The 18,993-nt window shown below is 36.5% G+C and overlaps 1 protein-coding gene across 3 annotated transcripts in view; it reads right to left on the bottom strand.

Moving 5' to 3' along the window:
* Nucleotides 1-18,993, bottom strand: part of RIMS3 (regulating synaptic membrane exocytosis 3) — a 119,558-nt gene that overhangs the window by 9,129 nt on the left and 91,436 nt on the right. The gene's annotated exons all lie outside the window — the stretch shown is intronic.

Here is an 18,993-nt window from a genome sequence, read left to right as displayed (position 1 = left end):
CTTGCTAAACCCTGCAAGAGCCTCCTATATGTGATTAAAGTTCAATTTAGAGATTGAGATACAATTATTGGAGGTAAATTACATCTGTTTGAAAGTGAAACCAGTTTTTTTTTTTCCATGCAGGCTCTGTCAATCATAGCCAGGGGAGGTTTGGCTAGGGCTGCATAAACAGAAACAAAGTGATTTAACTCTTAAATGGCAGTGAATTGAGCAGTGAAATTGCAGGGGAATGATCTATACACTAAAACTGCTTTATTTAGCTAAAGTAATTTAGGTGACTATGGTGTTCCTTTAATTAATCAAAATGTTCAAATATATTATTTGACAAACAGCCTTATTGTATTGCCAACTAACAGTGGAACATTATACATATTTAAATATGTATAGTGCATCAAGTTAAAAACACATACGTGTATATAGGTACATAACTAGCAGTTTGTGGCATGATCAGTAAAAATTTATGCAACATAACAGTGATAAGAAAAAATAAAAACATGATTCCAAAGCAAGTAATGCGTTTTTGTCCTTTTCATTCATAGATATTATAAATAGCCACCACTCCAAATGTGGAGAGAGGGCCACTTATTCAATCTGTGATTGATGTCTGTTTCAAGCATTTTAACCACAGCACACTGTTGGAGTTATGATGCCAAGAGTACCTATAAGGTCTAAGGTGCCATACAGTTTGCCATTTACCTGCTTCTCATAGGCTGTCAAGTCTTATAGCATGCTACAGAGCCACATTCAGCTTATGCAGAGCTGTAGAACTCTCATCCTGGGCTGGCTAATGGAAGCGTCTGAGGTGTCATTACATATAAACAACAATAAATATCTCAATATCTGCAGAGGTCAGTACATTTTATTGGTTTTAATGTTAGACTGTTCCTTAAACTGTCATCTCGAAGTAGTCAGGGTGCACTGTCCCTTTCACCCTGCAGCTGAAAACATTGCAGTTTTAGAGATACTTCTACCAGACTGCCACTAGAGGTACTTCCTGCTGTTTGATTCACATAGTTTAACTCCATAAAACAACGCTGGACATTGTCATGCTTTGTATGAGGACGTCCAGTGTCTTCTAAACACTATTAATGCAATAATATAGTTTATTTTTTTATTGTATATTATATATGCAGAAACAACAAGCAAGATTGATGTGGTGTGCTGCACAAAAGCATGTAAAATCACCAATTAAATGAAAAGTATACATACATTAGTATTCAATCTCCTAATAAATGCTGGTCTTACAATAATCTCAGTTAGGAATGGAGATAATTTCCAGCTTTAATCACTTTAAAACATATAGGAAACATAACATAGTGTAAAAACGTACAAGATAAAAAAAAGGTAATATTGCACTCACAAACAGTGGCCAGAAAGGGCACGTAGATAGGTCCACTGGACCTCCAAAACTAGACTCCACAGTAGTCTTGAAAGTAATCCTCCTTCCACTTCACTTAGGTTCCGGATCCCTGACAGTGTAGAAAAGGATGTCCAAGTTATCCGGCCAGTTTCGTCCTCGGGACTTTCTCAAGGAAGAGCTTGTGTAAAATGTCCACCATTGGGGTTTATAAACACATGAATCTGAATGATGAATGGAGATGTGGAGACTAATATTCCCACCAAAAAGATGGCCGCCGGAATCGTGTACCGTGACTGAAAAAGAAGCCGTTCGGTCCAGGCACCCAGAATAATCTCTCCGTATCTGGACCGGCATTTCATCTCCCAGGAGGTCCAACCAATGAATCACCGATATCCGTATCGGTGACCACACCAAAAACACGGCCGTAGAAGTTCCTAGTGGCGACCCATGCACATCAACTTAGCCACTACCTTGTGTTGTGTGTCTCCCTTCCCAATTCCCCTAATATCTGCGTCGTGTCGTATGAGTGTCAGAAAGGGCTCGAGTGTAAGCACAAAGAGAAGGGGGGATAGGGGGCATCCCTGCCTTGTGCCATTGTTTATGGGGAATTCGTATGTCAGGGCTCTGTTTACGATGACGTGGGCGGTGGGCCCGTTGTATAATGCCTCTACCCATCTCCGGAAGTGCAGTCCCAGCCCGATATGTGTTAGTGTGTGGAACATGTATTGCTAGTCGACTCTGTCGAAGGCCTTCTCCGCGTCCGCGGACAGCAGTAGAATGCCTTTGTCCCCGCACTCTGGTCCGTGCATGAGTCAACGCTCTGATCGTGTTGTCTCTTGCCTCACGTCCCATGACGAATCCCACCTGGTCCGGGTGTATTAGTGTGGGGATGTGTGTTTGGAGGCGTGTAGCCAGTATTTTTGCTAACAGTTTGACATCGCAGTTGATGAGCGAGATGGGCCTATAGTTCCCACAGTGTTCCCTGTCCTTTCCCTCCTTCGGGATGAGTGCGATGTGTGCTGTCAGTGATTGTTTTGGAAAGTGATGTCCTTCCCTCAGTGCGTTCAGTGCGTCTAGGAGTGAAGGATATAAGTGTTCCGCGAACGTTTTATAATACTTTAGTGGTAGTCTGTCCGAGCCTGGGCTTTTACCCTGTTTCGTCATTTTGATGGCCTGAGCCAGTTCCTTTGTTGAGATTGGTTCGTCTAGTCTGTCTGCGGTTTCCCCGTCTATGGACGGGAGGGGGTGGGCCGTTAGGTAGTTTTGTATTCTCTCCCGTAGACTCTTTCGCTTTGTCTAATTGGGGTCGTGGGATGGTATACAGGTTTGAGTAGTAGTCCCGCGTTATGTCTAGTATTTTAGAGGGTAAGTGATGTAGGGTGCCCTGCTTGTCTCTCATTTTGTCAATGTATGTCCTTTGTCTTTGTTTGACGAGCATTCTGGCCAGCAGTTTACCGCTCTTGTTGCCGTGGAGCTGGAAGAAAGCCTTGTGCCTAATTACTTCTCTCTGGTGTTTCCTATGTAGAAGGCCCGTCAGCTCCCGTCTTAGATGTAGTAGTGTCGCCTGGTGTGTAGACATCCTTTTTTATTGAACAGATACACATTTACTATAAAACCTTTTTTAAATCCACAGATAAAAATAGTTATATTGATTTATAGTTGCCATCATCGTCAATGGTTAACTAATATAGCAAAAGGACAATTTACGAGCATTAGTCAAAATTGTATTAGGGATGAGGATTTTTTTTTTGTTTTTTGTTTCTTAAATGTGGTCATTGTAAGATGTGTAAATACCTTCCAAGTTCCACAATAAATTTTACTAGTACCATTGCTAAGAAAACATATGAAATCAATCATTTTATTAATTGTTCCACGAAAATTTCTATCTATTTATTACAATGCACTGTGGGGCATAATACATGGGACGTACCATTAGGACATTGAGAGAATGCATTTTGGAACACCAACGGGCTAGAGCAAACAAGGACACTAAACATAGTGTACCAAGACATTGCAATAGCTGCACCCTCTTTGAATGTTTTTTTATGTTTAGGAATAGATGTAGTTAAGCTAGAAATAAGAAAGTATGTCAACGTGAGACCCACTGGATATATAAATTAAAAACCTTGGGGAACATGGGCTTGAATGTTGATCTTGACATTATGGCTTTTATGTAATTTAATTGTGGTTTTATTAATCTTTTTGGAATTTTTTTCTTTTTCATTTTTATGGTTATATGTCATGTGACTATCTTAATATTCCCTGTAATTTTTGTATTTTTATGATATTTTTAAAAGATTTTTTTTTATGATGAATTTTGAGAATCGAATATGTGGTTTTTAATAAGTATTCATATCATGAATATATATGTTATATGGGATTGAAAAGCATTGTTTTGAATGCCCTTATTTGTGGTATCTCTTTATGATGTGGTATCCTTGAAGGTCCATTACTTTTGTTTGGATAAATAAGCTATTATTACTTTAGATTTTTCTCTCTATTTTTTTAATACATTTTTCATGTGTTGATATGTTACATTTCCCCAGTGGCTGATTTGTCCATACATTAAGGTTTCTATGAAGTAATATTTTCATGTGGTCAGATCAATTTATTTCCACAGGAGTTATGATTTACATGATCCAGTGGACCTATCTACGTGCCTTCTGGACACTTTTAGTGGCAGATTGTTTGTGAGTGTTATCTTGTTATATTGTATGTTTTTACACTATGTTATGTTTTCGATATGTTTTAAAGAGATTAAAGTTGGAAATTATCTCAATTCCTAAATGGGATTATTTTATGACCAGCATTTATCAGAAGATTGAATACTAATGTATGTAAACCATTCCTTTTATTGGTGATTTGACATGCTTTTGTGCAGCACACCATACCAATCTTGCTTGTTTTCACAGTTTTGGAGTTAACCGGGGTGTAGGGTTGTTTTGGTGTTTTCTTTTTTTTTTTTATTAAGTTTATCACCATAAATCTTGTACAAAAAAAGTATATAAAAAACATTCATACACAATATATAAAAATATTCATACGCATAAACACAAAGACACCCCCCCCCCCCTTCACGAGAGCTCAACATACTTCCAATTTCTATTACTTTTTCAGATGGTAACCATATTGCCTTTACATTTGTAGTAGTTTTTCTTCCCAAGTTGCCCATAGGCTCAAATTATCATCCAGAGTCCTGCAGTGATCCTTCTCCATTTTAATTTGATAAATCATCTGTATTATTATCAACTTCATATTAAAGACGGTATTTCCCTTCCAGTTTCTTGCTATTATTATTTTACATGCTGTTAAACAATGAATAATTAAAAATTGATTTATTTTATTTAATTTTGGCCATTGATAATGTAGTAGCATTGTTTCTGGATTTAGAGATATTTCAACACCACAAAGTGTATGGATGACAAATTGAGCCCACTGCCATACAACAATCACTTGTCTACAAGACCACCACATATGAATGTAGTCACCTTTTTCCTCTCTACACCTCCAGCAGTTCACGTCCTTGGATATATCAAATTTAGCTACCGTATATACTCGAGTATAAGCCGACCCGAATATAAGCCGAGGCCCCTAATTTTACCCCAAAAAACTGGGAAAACGTATTGACTCGAGTATAAGACTAGGGTGGGAAATGCAGCAGCTACTGGTACATTTCTAAATAAAATTAGATCCTAAAAAAATTATATTAACTGAATATTTATTTACAGTGTGTGTATATAATTAATGCAGTGTGTATATGAATGCAGTGTGTGTGTATGCAGTGTGTGTGAGTGCAGTGTGTATATAATGAATGGAGTGCAGTGTGTGTGTATGAGTGCAGTGTGTGTGTATGAGTGCAGTGTGTGTGAGTGCAGTGTGTGAGTGCAGTGTGTGTGAGTGTATGAATGCAGTGTGTATGAATGCAGTGTGTATATAATGAATGCAGTGCAGTGTGTGTATGAGTGCAGTGTGTATGCAGTGTGTGTATGAGTGCAGTGTGTGTGTGTATGAGTGCAGTGTGTGTGTGTATGAGTGCAGTGTGTATGCAGTGTGTGTATAATGAATGCAGTGCAGTGTGTGTATATGAGTGCAGTGTGTATATGAGTGCAGTGTGTGTGTGTGTGTGAGTGCAGTGTGTGTGTGTGTGAGTGCAGTGTGTGTGAGTGCAGTGTGTGTGTGTATGAATGCAGTGCAGTGTGTGTATGAGTGCAGTGTGTATGCAGTGTGTGTATGAGTGCAGTGTGTGTGTATGAGTGCAGTGTGTATGCAGTGTGTGTATAATGAATGCAGTGCAGTGTGTGTATATGAGTGCAGTGTGTATATGAGTGCAGTGTGTATATGAGTGCAGTGTGTATATGAGTGCAGTGTGTGTATGAGTGCAGTGTGTATGTATGAGTGCAGTGTGTGTGAGTGCAGTGTGTATGAATGCAGTGTGTTTATAATGAATGCAGTGCAGTGTGTGTATGAATGCAGTGTGTGTATGTGCAGTGTGTGTGTGTGAGTGCAGAGCATTGGTGGGGGTGGGCATTTTATTAATTATTATTTAATTATTATTTTAATTTTTTTTAATGTTATTTTTTTTTAGGTAACTATTTTTTTTTATTTTATTATTATTTCTATTATTATTTTTATGTTATTATTTTAATTTTTTTTCTTCTTATTATTTGTTTTCTTATTAATATTTTTATTTTTTCGTCCCCCCTCCCTGCTTGTTAGCTGGCCAGGGAGGGGGGCTCTCACTCCCTGGTGGTCCAGTGGATGGGCTGTAGGAGGGGGCTGTCAGGAAGCTGTAACTTACCGTCACAGCGTCTCCTGTCAGCTCCCTTCTCTCTTCTCCGGTGCGTGCAGCTCCCAGGTCAGCTTCCTCTGCAACTCTCGCAGCCGCGCGGAGCGTTGCCACGGTAACCCGTGGCAACGCTCTGACCCCGCGGCTCTCGTGAGAGTTGCAGAGGAAGCTGACCTGGGAGCTGCACGCACCGGAGAAGAGAGAAGGGAGCTGACAGGAGCTGCTGTGACGGTAAGTTACAGCTTCCTGACAGCCCCCGGTCCATGTCTGTATTATGGCAATGAAAATTGCCATAATACAGACAACTGACTCGAGTATAAGACGAGTATATACGGTATTTTAGTTGGTGTCATATACCATTGATGAACCAGCTTAAAATGTGTTTCTATCAGTACAAAAGAGTGAACATTTTTATTGATTTTTTGTATATTAGATAACCATTCATTTAATTCTATATTTATTTTTAGTTCCATATTCCATTTTTTAATAGCGTTGGGAAGGACTGAGTCCTCCATTAAATCCAACATTCTGACACATCTAGAGAACATCTGCTTTATTTTGTTCTGGTGTAAAATTGGTTTTAAAATATCATACATCTTACCATCTTTTACTATCTCAACTTTCTCTAAAAAATGTTTTACTCTAAGATAGGTATATACTTCTTTAGCAGGAAACTTAAACTCTTCTATCAGTATTTTATAGGGTTTGATTTTGCCATCCTTAATCAGTTCTTTTACTGTATTTATTCCCTTTTCCTTCCATACTTTTAAGGAGATATTCTCTATATTTGCTTCTATTATGTCTATTCTTTGAAAATCAAATATTTTGTTGGTTAAGTCAATTTTCTTCCTTATTTTTTGCCAAACTGGAATAATCTGGCCTAGAATATATGATCTAAATAAATTGCATTTTTTGTTTTTCCAGACTAAGTTTAGGGAGTCGCTTAATTGACTAGATTCTATTTCTGACCACCACCATATTTCCTCTTTATTTTGAATTATCTGAGTAGTCACATGCATTATGATCCCTGCTTCATGATATTTTCTTATGTTTGGATATCCCAAACCTCCCTTCTTTAGTCCTTTTGATAATACTCCATTTTTGATTCTGGGTTTCTTCCTTTGCCATACAAAATTAGAAAAGGAGGTGTTCATCATTGTCAACCATTCATTCGGGATACTTAGAGGGAGCATTATAAAAATATAAATCCATTTTGGCAATACGTATGATTTCAGGATATTTATTCTTCCTCCCCAAGATACTTCTATTTTTCTCCATTCTTTCAGATTCTTATTAGTTTCTTTTAGAAGGTCCATAAAGTTTATTCGCATAATATTTTTTGGATTTCTGCATATTTTAATTCCTAAATATGGGAACGTTTTAGCTTTGATAAAATTATACGTTTTTTGGTAAGAATCTATTTCTTGGCTTGACATATTGTTGTATATAGCTATTGATTTTGTTTTATTTAATTTGTAATTTGATACTGAACTTTACATTTCAATTTCAGCCATTGCGTTTACTATTGATGTTGACGGATTGTTTAAAAAAAGAATGGTATCGTCGGCGTAAAGAGAAATTTTCAATTCTTTCTGTCTTGCTGTAAATCCCTTAATGTTTTCATTATTTCTGATTCTGTTAGCTAGAACTTCTATAGTTAATATAAACAATAAAGGGGACAATGGACAACCTTGTCTGGTTCCATTGTTCAATTTGAACCAGTCTGCGCATATGCCAGGGCCAATTGTTCTCGCCATTGGATCTTTATATAGCGCTAGAATTGCGTCAAACAGCCATCCCTGTATGCCTATTTCTTCTAAAGTAAACTTCATAAAGTCCCAGCTGACCCTGTCAAAGGCTTTCTCAGCATCTAAAGACAGGATCAGCATGGGACTTTTTTTACACTTTGATATATCTAGTGCATCTATCAGTCGTCTAATGTTATTGCTTGACATTCTATCTGGGACAAACCCTGTTTGGTCAGGATGAATGATTTGATTCATTACTTCTTTTAATCTACTGGCCAAAATAGAAGAGAATATCTTTACATCTACGTTTATTAATGATATTGGTCGGTAACTCTGAACTTTTGTTGGATCTTTTCCTGGTTTCAATATAGGTAGAATGTTTGCTTTGAGCATTTCTTCTGGGAATCTGCCCTTTTTAACTGCAGTATTAAAAGTGTTTTTTAAATGACCTGTCAATTGAGATTTCATTACTTTATAAAATTTATTCCCAAATCCATCTGGGCCTGGCGTTTTATAGGTTTCTAGTCTATCTAGTATTATATTAATCTCTTCTTCCGTAATTTCTTTATTTACATTTTTTACTTGTATTTCTGTTATTTTATTCAGTTTTGCTGATTTAATATATCTTTTTATTTTTTCTGAAGAAGTGATTATTGATTGACTATATAAATTGGCATAATACTCATTAAATGCTTTCCCTATCTGTTCTGGGAGAAGGGAGATGATGTCATTAGTTATTATTTTATCAACCTTATTGGATGTATTTTTTTTTCAACATATTCGACATAATTTTATCGGCTCTATTAGATTTATGGTAATATTTAATTTTAAGTTTATGCATATTTATTTTAATTTTTTCATACGTTTTTTTCCTGTATCTCAGATTTAATCTTATCTATTTTTAACTGATTCTCCTTACTTGGCTTTACGTTGTTTATCTTATTTAAATTATATAGTTCAATGTAGAGATCTTGTACATTTACGCCTTTTTTTTTCTTTAATTTGTTAAGCATTATGCAATGTCCCCTTATTACTGCCTTAAATGAACACCATAAAGTATCATTCTCCACTTGTCCATTATTATTTTCTTCAAAATAGCAAGTAGTCATTTTGTCTATGTAATCTTTATATTCCTTATCTGCTAGTATTGATTCATCTAACCTCCAGGTTGTATTCTTACTGCACTTAGATCTATTGCTATTTAGTTCCAGGCACACACTATTATGGTCTGAACATATTACTGTTTTGTTTTCTATTTTATATGTTCTTTCTATCAGTTTTAAATCTCCAAAAACAAGATCTATTCAAGAGTACGAATCATGGGGCCAGGAATAAAATGTAAACTCTTTCACTGTGGCCTTGTTAAGTCTCCATATGTCAAATAGACCTTCTCTTTTTATCAGGTTGTTAAAATTCCTTGCATTTTTTAATACTTGTTTATCCCAAATATTATTTTTTTTTCAGAGAACTTGTCTAATAAAGGGTCTTGTATACTATTAAAGTCTCCTGCATATATCTTTATTCCCACTGCTACTTTCTCAACCTTATTTAATACTTTTCTCAATAGGCATATGGGATTTTTGTTGTATACAAGTATACATTAATTAAAGTGAAAAGTTCGTCCTCTATTGTAACTACTAAAATAATATATCTCCCCTCCAAGTCTGTTTCCATATATTTTATATTTATTTTTAAATCTTTTGCAAAAAATATTGCTACTCCTCCTTTTTTTCCTTCCTCTCTAGAGGAACAAATTTTTAAGGGAAAAGATCTACTATTCCATCTTTTTTCATCCTGTTTACGCCAGTGTGTCTCTTGTATCATAGCAATTTGAACCTGTTCCTTTTTTAAGTAATCTTGAAAAGCTTGTCTTTTTGGGGGGATATTTAAACCTTGAATATTTAACGTAATTATTTTAACCATTTTCAAAAAAAATTTTTTTAATTAATCTAATGAGCTCTCGTGAACAATACAAAAAATTGACATTACAATACATAACTAAAACACCTACAAGTATCTTCAACACTTGGAGTGTATTTCCACTCATTCCAAAGACTCTAAAAAGAGTCAAAAAACACTTTTCTAAGTGGATCTTAGTATCCACTAATAACCTTTTTCAGGTTACAGCAGGGGAGGCTGTTTCTCGGGCTTGGAGGAACCAAATCTAAAACTTTTCATTTTCTTTTTTCCTCTATCTTCTCATCACTCATCACTCACTCTCTTCCCACTGCTCTATGAAGTATTACTTTTGCTCTGCTCTCCTCCCTTTCTTCAAGGAGAGAGATAAGAGGTCGAGAGAGGGAGAAAAAAAAAAACCAAAAAAAACACAGCTCTGGTGATTATCTTACTTTATCTTACTAGATTGTCTCATTTTTCCCTTCTTTACCTTATTTTCCTATTAATCTAGGTGATCTCATCTCTTTATTTCTTTATTTCTTTAGTCATTTAGACCCTTTAATTTATCGCTACTGTTCTTGTAACCTTTAACCCCTTAAGGACACATGACATGTCTGACACGTCATGATTCCATTTTATTCCAGAAGTTTGGTCCTTAAGGGGTTAATAAACATACTCAAAGAGAAAGTGAAAGTTCTTTCATCAGCACTTCTATATTACTACTTTTCTTTTCTGTTCTTATTCCCTTCTTCTTCCCTCCCCTATATATACTTAAATTTCACACCTCTCATTTCTTCCTTTATTTTTACCACCTTATGTTGTGTTTCAATAATTTTTTGATTTATATTAATCTTTTATGATTTTATAGTGCCTCATTAATTTTATTTCTTTCTAATTATTTATGTGCAAATTGTATTTCTGAGTGTTCCATTTCCTCCTCATAAACTTTGGTATTCCATATATAATATCATGTGTATTTCCTTACCTAAACCTTAATTTAGTGAAAGAGGAAAAAAAAAAAAAAAAAAGTGACCATATGATTTCTCTTCCCTTTTCTTTTCCTTCCCTTCGTTTTCCTTTTGAACTGTGGTTTCCACCTTGTGTTATATCCCAATAATTTTTATCATTAAATTTATTTCTTTCTAAATTATCAATGTGCAAATTGTATTTCTAAGTGTACCATTTTCTCCTCATTAACTTTGGTATATCATACTTAATATCATGGTGTTTTCTTGTTTCATATATTATATATGCAGCTATGTATCTATAATTGTACAGTATATATCTCTTTTTACATCTGTAATAATGTATTTCTATGGAGTTTTCAGGATGCTTTAAAATGATAGAAATCTCAGTTTATCCTCCTAGCAAACATTTTAAAAATAAATTAAACAACTATATCATTTACTAGATGTGTAACATACTTAAACTATGAAGTTCTTATAAGTACACAGTACATCTTTCAGATGGAAATTTTTTTATCCCTCTGAGCAGGAGCTATGACTGCAAAATGTTAAGAAGGTAATTAGAGATGGGAATTGGTCCCACGAGAGAGGTGACATTTGCATCAGAAAGCCTATATTATCAGAGGAATGACTCCCTTAGGGACAGACATCTAGGCTTGGGGGGGTATGACACTGAAAACTCCCTGTCAGACATTTTTTTTTTCAAGTTCTAAAGTACCAGTGATTTATTTTAAAACTCAAATAAGAGGTTTGCAGTCTTCTTAAAGGATTAAAAAGGGTGAGCACATTCTACCATAGAATGACAACTGTAGAATACAGTTGTGCTCAAAAGTTTGCATACCCTTGGGGAATTGGTAATATATGTACCATTTTTAAAGAAAACATGAGTGAGCAGGCAAAACACATTTCTTGTATTTCTTATGGGATTCATAATTAACTGTAGGTTATAACACAATGGCACAATCATAAAACAAAACATGGCAACAAAGAAAAAAGTGAAATGACCCCTATTCAAAAGTCTGCATATCCTTAGTTCTTAATACTGTGTATTGCCCCCTTTAGCATCAATGACAGCATGCAATCTTTTGTAATAGTTGTCTACGAGGCCCCTAGTTCTTGCAGGTTGTATAGCTGCCCATTTGTCTTTGCAAAATGCCTCTAGGTCATGCAAATTCTTTGGTCACCTTGCATGAACCACACGTTTGAGATCTCCCCAGAGTGCCTCAAGGATATTAAGGTCAGGAGACTGTAATGGCCACTCTAGAACCTTCACCTTTTTCTGCTGTAACTACTGGAGAGTCAGCTTGGCCTTGTGCTTAGGGTCATTGTTATGCTGGAAAGTCCAAAAGCGTTCCATGCACAGCCTTCATGCAGAAGAATGCAAATGTCTGCCATTATTTTTTGATAACATGCTGCATTGATCTTGCCATCAATTTTCACAAGACTGCCTGTGCCTTTAGAGCTCACACACCCCAAAAACATCAGTGAGCCACCACCATGCTTCACAGTGGGGATGGTATTCTTTTTCACTATAGACCTTGTTGACTCCTCTAGAAATATAGCGCTTATGGTTATGACATAAAGCTCTATTTTGGTCTCGTCACTCCAAATTACAGTGTGCCAGAAGCTGTGAGGCGTGTCAAGGTGTTGTTGGGCATATTGTAACTGGGCTTTTTTTTTGTGGTATTGGTGCAGTAAAGCTAATTTTTGTTCAAGTATTGTCATATTGTGCTACTTAAAACCGCCACGTCGTCTTTTCCAGGGCAGCCTGTATTTCTCCTGAGGTTACCTGTGAGTTTTTATTTGTATCCCGAACAATTCTTCTGGCAACTGTGGCTGAACCCTTTTTTGGTCTACCTGACCTGACCCCACTGACTGGCATTTTGAAGGCTTTGGATATCTTTTTATATCCTTTTATATCTTTATAAACTTACATTACCTTGTTACACAGGTCTTTTGAAAGTTCTTTCCTGCTCCCCACGGCTCAGTATCTAGCCTGCTCAGTGCATCCACGTGAGAGCTAATAAACTCATTTACTATTTATACACAGACTAATTGCAATTTAAAAAGCCACAGGTGTCGAAAAAGAAACCTTTAATTTACATTTCAACCAGTGTGTGTCTGTAACAAGGCCAAACATTCAAGGGTATGTAAACTTTTGATCAGGGCCATTTGGGTGATTTCTGTTATTATTATGATTTAAAAAGGATCCAAACCTCACACAAAAGAAACCTATTGTTACATTATCATATAACAATCCTCTCTCTATATCCTTCTGTATAAGTATGCACTTCTGGAATGTCAGAACTTTGGCTTTGGCATTAGCCCATGCACTACTCCTACGCAACGTTTATGTGCCTGTAATTTCTGTCATTTGAAAATAAAGAATTACAACAAAAAAAGATCCAAACAACTATGTGATAATAAATGGCTTCATATGATCACTATCCTTCAATAAAATATTTTTTGGCATGATCAGTCATATTTTCAAAATCAATGCAGAAATTTCAAAATTTCAGTCAGGTTATACAAATGTTTGAGCATAACTGTATGTATAAAATCCATCTTATTCAATCATATATGGAAGAAGTTGGATCATTTTAATCAGGGTCACCAGTCAATGGGGACACAGTCAATGCCCAGCAAGGGTCCTGGCTGTGAGGTGGCCCTAGGATGTTCCATAATCAATGTATTTTTATTTTATTGAAATAGCAAATGTAGCAAATGTATCAAGTAAATAGCTGGATACAGTGGTACTTACGGGACTTGCATTTGGCAGAGGGGGCTAATTAAGTATTCTTGGCATGGCAACCCCCATTTAAACAAGAGTACGCACCTGTAATTGTCTTATAGAGTAAAATATGTTAAAAAATAGTAGCTATCCAAGAAAAAAGAAAAAGTGGATTGCACTCAATCATAAAAAAAACACAGGGTGCTAACTGAGTATGGGTCAGCATATCCCAGAAATACAAGTATAAGTAGAACAATCTCAGGCACTCACTGTGATAAGTCAAACAGATATGTTAGACACAACGTTTCGACCTGTACTCAAGTCTTTATCAAGTTTGATAGAGACCTGGTGTGACGGAACGCTGTCACTGGGTACCCTGCTTACATGTGCCCACTTGCTAGCCTGCTTATTGTGTTCAGGTCATCATGCTGGGGATCTCCCCTTGTTTGCAAATCATGTTTGGGCTTGATTGGAAGATTGTGCTTGTCCCATTCTAAATATGACAAAAATGAGGCTTGAGTATTGGTTCTGTGGGTGGGTATTGGTGTCTCTTGTGGATATATTTAAAGACAAGGGTTTGTTCTCAAAAGATGCTGATCATTAACATGTCATAGGACTTCCTATCTAAGAGAAAATCAAGACATATGGCAGATGGGAGAGTTTTATTGTGCTAAATCCAGACTTCCAGGCCACTTGTGTGTGACTTCTCACACCTGGCAGAGTGGCTCTGTTAGGGTCCCAGCTTCAAATAGGAACTTGGGTTGTAAGCTCTGACCTTCCATGCAATCAATTAACCCCTTTTGAAATATTAAAATGTGTTGGTGGAATGTTTGGAACTATCGTAGATTTTCCTGTACCTGAGGGATAATTAAATTAAAGAGGTTTCCTCAGCCAATTATCTCTCAGGCACAGAGGATCTTGGGAGAAAAGACTCTGTATGTTTGTGATGGAAACCCCTTGCAGGGGACTTTGCATAAAAAGGCCGTGTGTGGCCCTGAATAAAGAGGGTCTACTCCAAGCATTAAGTCTTGGCTAATGAGTGTGGGGGTGGGGGGAGGGGGCGTGAGCTATACTTGCTCTTTTACTTGCTAGACCTGCTATACTCTCTGGAGGAGAGCTCTAACTACTGGGAGATGGATCCAGGGCTTGGGTCCAGGGTGGGAAGAGGCGGCGAGCCTCCAGCCAAGCTGCGGCGTTTAGGGCTAGAAGTGCTTATGGTGTCCCGGCGAAGTGTTTATGGTACTCAGTGATAACAAGGAAGTGTGATTAACGGAGGTGCCCAGGCGGTCCACCACACCTGGGTACAGGTGAAAATTAGTGGATGACATAAGCCAGTTCTGGGAGGAGTCTCCACTTGGCTCTATGACAAGGTGACCATTGTTGAAAATGCTGACTGTACTGTAGCAGTGGAATACACCGTACAGCCACTCATTCAAGCTTAGCACCAACTAAACCTACATATAAACCGTATGTAGGATAAATGGAGGTGGAAAAATGTTAAAGTACAGGGTTTATCTTAGCAATAGGCAACCTTAGCGCTCCAGGTTTTGTGGACTACATTTCCCATAATCCACTTACAGCCATAATGCAGGCAACGCACCAGGGGAAATGCAATCCACAACATCTGGAGTGCCAAAGATAGCCTTCCATTGGTCTATCCAAGCTGGATATTGGTGAATTACCACAACTACTCTCACATAAACAGGAGGAAACTGTGGATTGTTCTGCTTTTTTTAAATGTTTTAAATGGCTACTGAGAGCAGCAACAAATTTGTAGACTGAATCCAAACGTCTTTCCCTGACCTGTCATCTATTACACCGTAATGACACAAGTCCTTATTTTCATTTACCCAAGTGCTCATGAACAACACGATATCATATCCTTGGAGTGCCCTAATATTTTTCTATTTGTGTTTAGGATAAACCAGAGATTCATTTACAACTCAATTGGGTTAATACTTTCCACTACTATATGGCATCTACATCCACAAACATGGGACATGTCCTCTATTAAATGGTCATCTAAAGACCATAAGCACTTTGTATCAGTGGCGAGCACAAGTAGCAGAGAGATGTCTTCCCTCGAGGTAGAAAGCTATAGGGAAATGGGTCTGCACTTGTACAGACTGGTAAACCAATTTAACTTCATATGCTCTGGTAGTTGATTGATGATTGGTACTCAATATTGATTCGACTGTGTTGCTATAAATGAAGTTATGCACCCAGTGTTCCCTGGGCTATGCTATACTTACACTTCTTTAGCTAGTAAATTGGTTAAAGAAGGACCCTTACTACACTTGGCACAGATATAGGATAACGTCTGTAAATAATGTCAAATACTTTGACTTGCCTATTTGCTACCTGCCTACGTTAAGCTATCTTGCTTGACTCCTTTCCATCTAACGTTTTACATCTTGTAGCTCCAGTACAAACTCTGGCTTGAGAGAGAGGCGTGCTGTAGATAATATTCATTTGACAGAGCTCCTATAATATTGCTAACATCACCATCTATGATTAAGTAATCCCTGTCTCAGCATTTGATTTTATCTTTAACATTATGAAACTGCTGCTTTCCTTCTGAACTCCAACAATAGGGAAGGGACGTGTAATATGCAGAAGAGCATTCATCTGTCAAACAATTTCAGGTTTGTAGTGAAATTGCAGCACAATTAGCATCTGGCTCAATGTCATATATATATATATATTAAAGCACAAATGTATTTTTTTTTAAGAGGGGCTCTAAGCATTATAATCATTGTAGTGGATATTGACAAAAAAAGTATTTGGATACTATTCCAGATTATTATCCACTCCGAGCCCAGGTTCCTTTTCAGATGACAACTTAGTTAATAAATTGACATGCAATAATCATGCAGTTATTTGTTTATTACCTTGGGTCTGGGCAATGGTCAGGGAATAAACCATCTGGAAGCTCATGAAGATACTAACGTATTATTACATCCTTCTTCCTGCCTTACTGTGTATACGGATGAGCAGATAACCCATTTTCAAGTAGCTCAATAAAATTAATAGCACAACAGAATACAGTAGCTTTTTTTACTTTTCTAAACTATTCCATGTTCCCATATCTATATATCACAAGATGACAAAGTCCATGGTTCTCTCATTAAGTATGAAAAACTTGAGTAACTGTAAATCAAAGAGTCTGGAATTTACATGCAATAACCCATGAAATGGATTTTTATTGCCCAGCTGCTTTGTGTAACATTATTTAAGTTATTCATAGTCTCACTTTGACTTGCATTTTGCAGTTTCTTTTTCTCCCCACCCTTATCCTCCATATCAGAAGTAATGTAGGCTTGCGAATAAACCTTAGTTAGTTTGTATCAGGTTTACATCAGTAAATAATGAAGGGGGTGGGGGGTAGGCGGGGGCATTGTGGGGTGGGGGGGTATGTATGTATGGTTGTGTTGCAGTGTTTTTTTTTTGTTTGTTTTTTTAAATAATCAGATGTTTACTCTTCCCAAGGGTCTATGAAAGTCCAAGTCCCAGTAAACTCTCCAGTAGACTTCTCCAAATGCTTTTCTTGAGATCAGCTCTGAACTATGAGTCTATGGCCAGCTGATGCCTTATACAGACACATAAGTGCCAAAGTGCAACGCGGAGGCAGGTAGATTTTCAAAGACTAGGACTCTTTCAATCCCCATAGTCTGTCAGATCTGTGTCTCTAGAGATGATGTCCCCAGCTCTCCATTTGTGAGGAGCCAACCATTTGTCTTAGAAGTGATGGAGCATGATCTGCATTCCCCTGATCTCTATATTTAGTGACTACAATTAAAAAAATTAATTATTTACTACCAGCTGGTACATTACATTGATTTATTTGTGCTGGTTCATGGTTTTACTGTTTAAAACTGATTTTAACTCAATTCTGATTGGGACTCAGAATGGAGCATTGCCCTCATCCTTTGTCTCTGAGCCTTGTTCAAAACACATTTTACAAGTATGGATATTTTCCAGTACATAAAGTTTTTTATAACCAATGATCAGTTTATCTACAAAGGCCATGATATATATATATATATATATATATATATATATATATATATATATATATATATATATATATATATATATATATAAAGCTCTGGCTGCTTTTAATCTTACGTGTAGACTACAGAGACATTCTCGAGACATGTCCACACCACATTTTTAGAATATATTATAAAACAATTATTTATGGCTGGCTTAAAATGGGGCATCATTTAGCATTGCCAAATACAGGGATTGCATGACTATATTTTGTAAGAAAATCTTCATTTTTGTTTTCTTCAAACTAGGATAGGTATTTTTTTCTTCCAAATATATATATATATATATATACATTTTAGAACCTGTTTAATATGTAATGATCTGAATTCTGTCTAACTTGTACAGAGAGAGAGATGGATAGAGAGATATGCAAATATCTATTATATTGTTTATGAGCCAGAATATTCCCTTTTATTTAGAGTCTATAATTATCATATAAAAGTAGTTAAAACTTAATGTATTTGATTGTTTTTCCTCCAGAAATTTTTGTTTGGATGCTTAATTTTATTGGGGAACTTGGTCCTTTGTGGAAACTAGATTTTCAATTTGTTACGGAGATTGACAATTTAATTTGTGTTTATTCAGAATTTGAAGGAAAGCCTCTCGACACGCAAGCATGGTCTCTCTCCTTTCCTTTTTTACTGTGTCTGAAGTATATTTCCTGTTCTGTAGTTTGCAATTCATCTTTTTTTAATTTGACATTAACTGCGCTCCTTTAAAAGTATACAATGACATTTACTAGGTTGATGTTGCTGTGTTTCCAGTTGTTACTATGTTTAAAAAGGTTATTGTTTCTATCAACTGTTTACTGTAACTTGGAATTGTATGTCTAATCTAACCAAATATAGACAAGATAAAATATTTTTATGTATCTCCACTCTCGGCCAGTAGAGGACAGCCTTGCTAAACACTACAATCAGAGCCACCTCAGCAGTTATATTTAGGTCATTCGTGTTTGCAAAGGATGGTGATCAAAATCACTGGCTCTGTACATTGCATATTAAATATAGGGGGAAATCTTGAACATGTTCACAACCACAATGTGACTGCCAACATGAAAATCATGACTCCTTTTTTAGTAAATGCACTTTGCAGTGACACATTAAGCAGTTATTGTTTGTGTTTAACCACTTCCATCATAATTAAATCCTAACTTTAAATCTGCCCATATTGCCCAAATTACATTGGCATCTTTATTGATTGACTACATAAACATTTGTATTTCTAAATTTATTTATGCATTCAAGCAGCAATGGAGTGTGTGGGGAGATGGGAATAAGGGCTGCAATGCATACCTCCCAAGTGTCCCAATTTAGGATGGTGAGGTATTTTGGATCCAAATCTCTCTATCCCTCTTTTTAATCCTAATGTCCTTTTGTTTTTGTTTTTGTTTTTTTCAAGGAGCTTCATAATGTTTGTTTGTCTTAATATAACTGAGCCCCAAAGTAATGCTT

The sequence above is a fragment of the Pelobates fuscus genome, chromosome 1, assembly GCF_036172605.1.
Source record: "Pelobates fuscus isolate aPelFus1 chromosome 1, aPelFus1.pri, whole genome shotgun sequence".
Lineage (NCBI taxonomy): Eukaryota > Metazoa > Chordata > Amphibia > Anura > Pelobatidae > Pelobates > Pelobates fuscus.
This window is presented reverse-complemented; position numbering and strand designations above follow the sequence as displayed.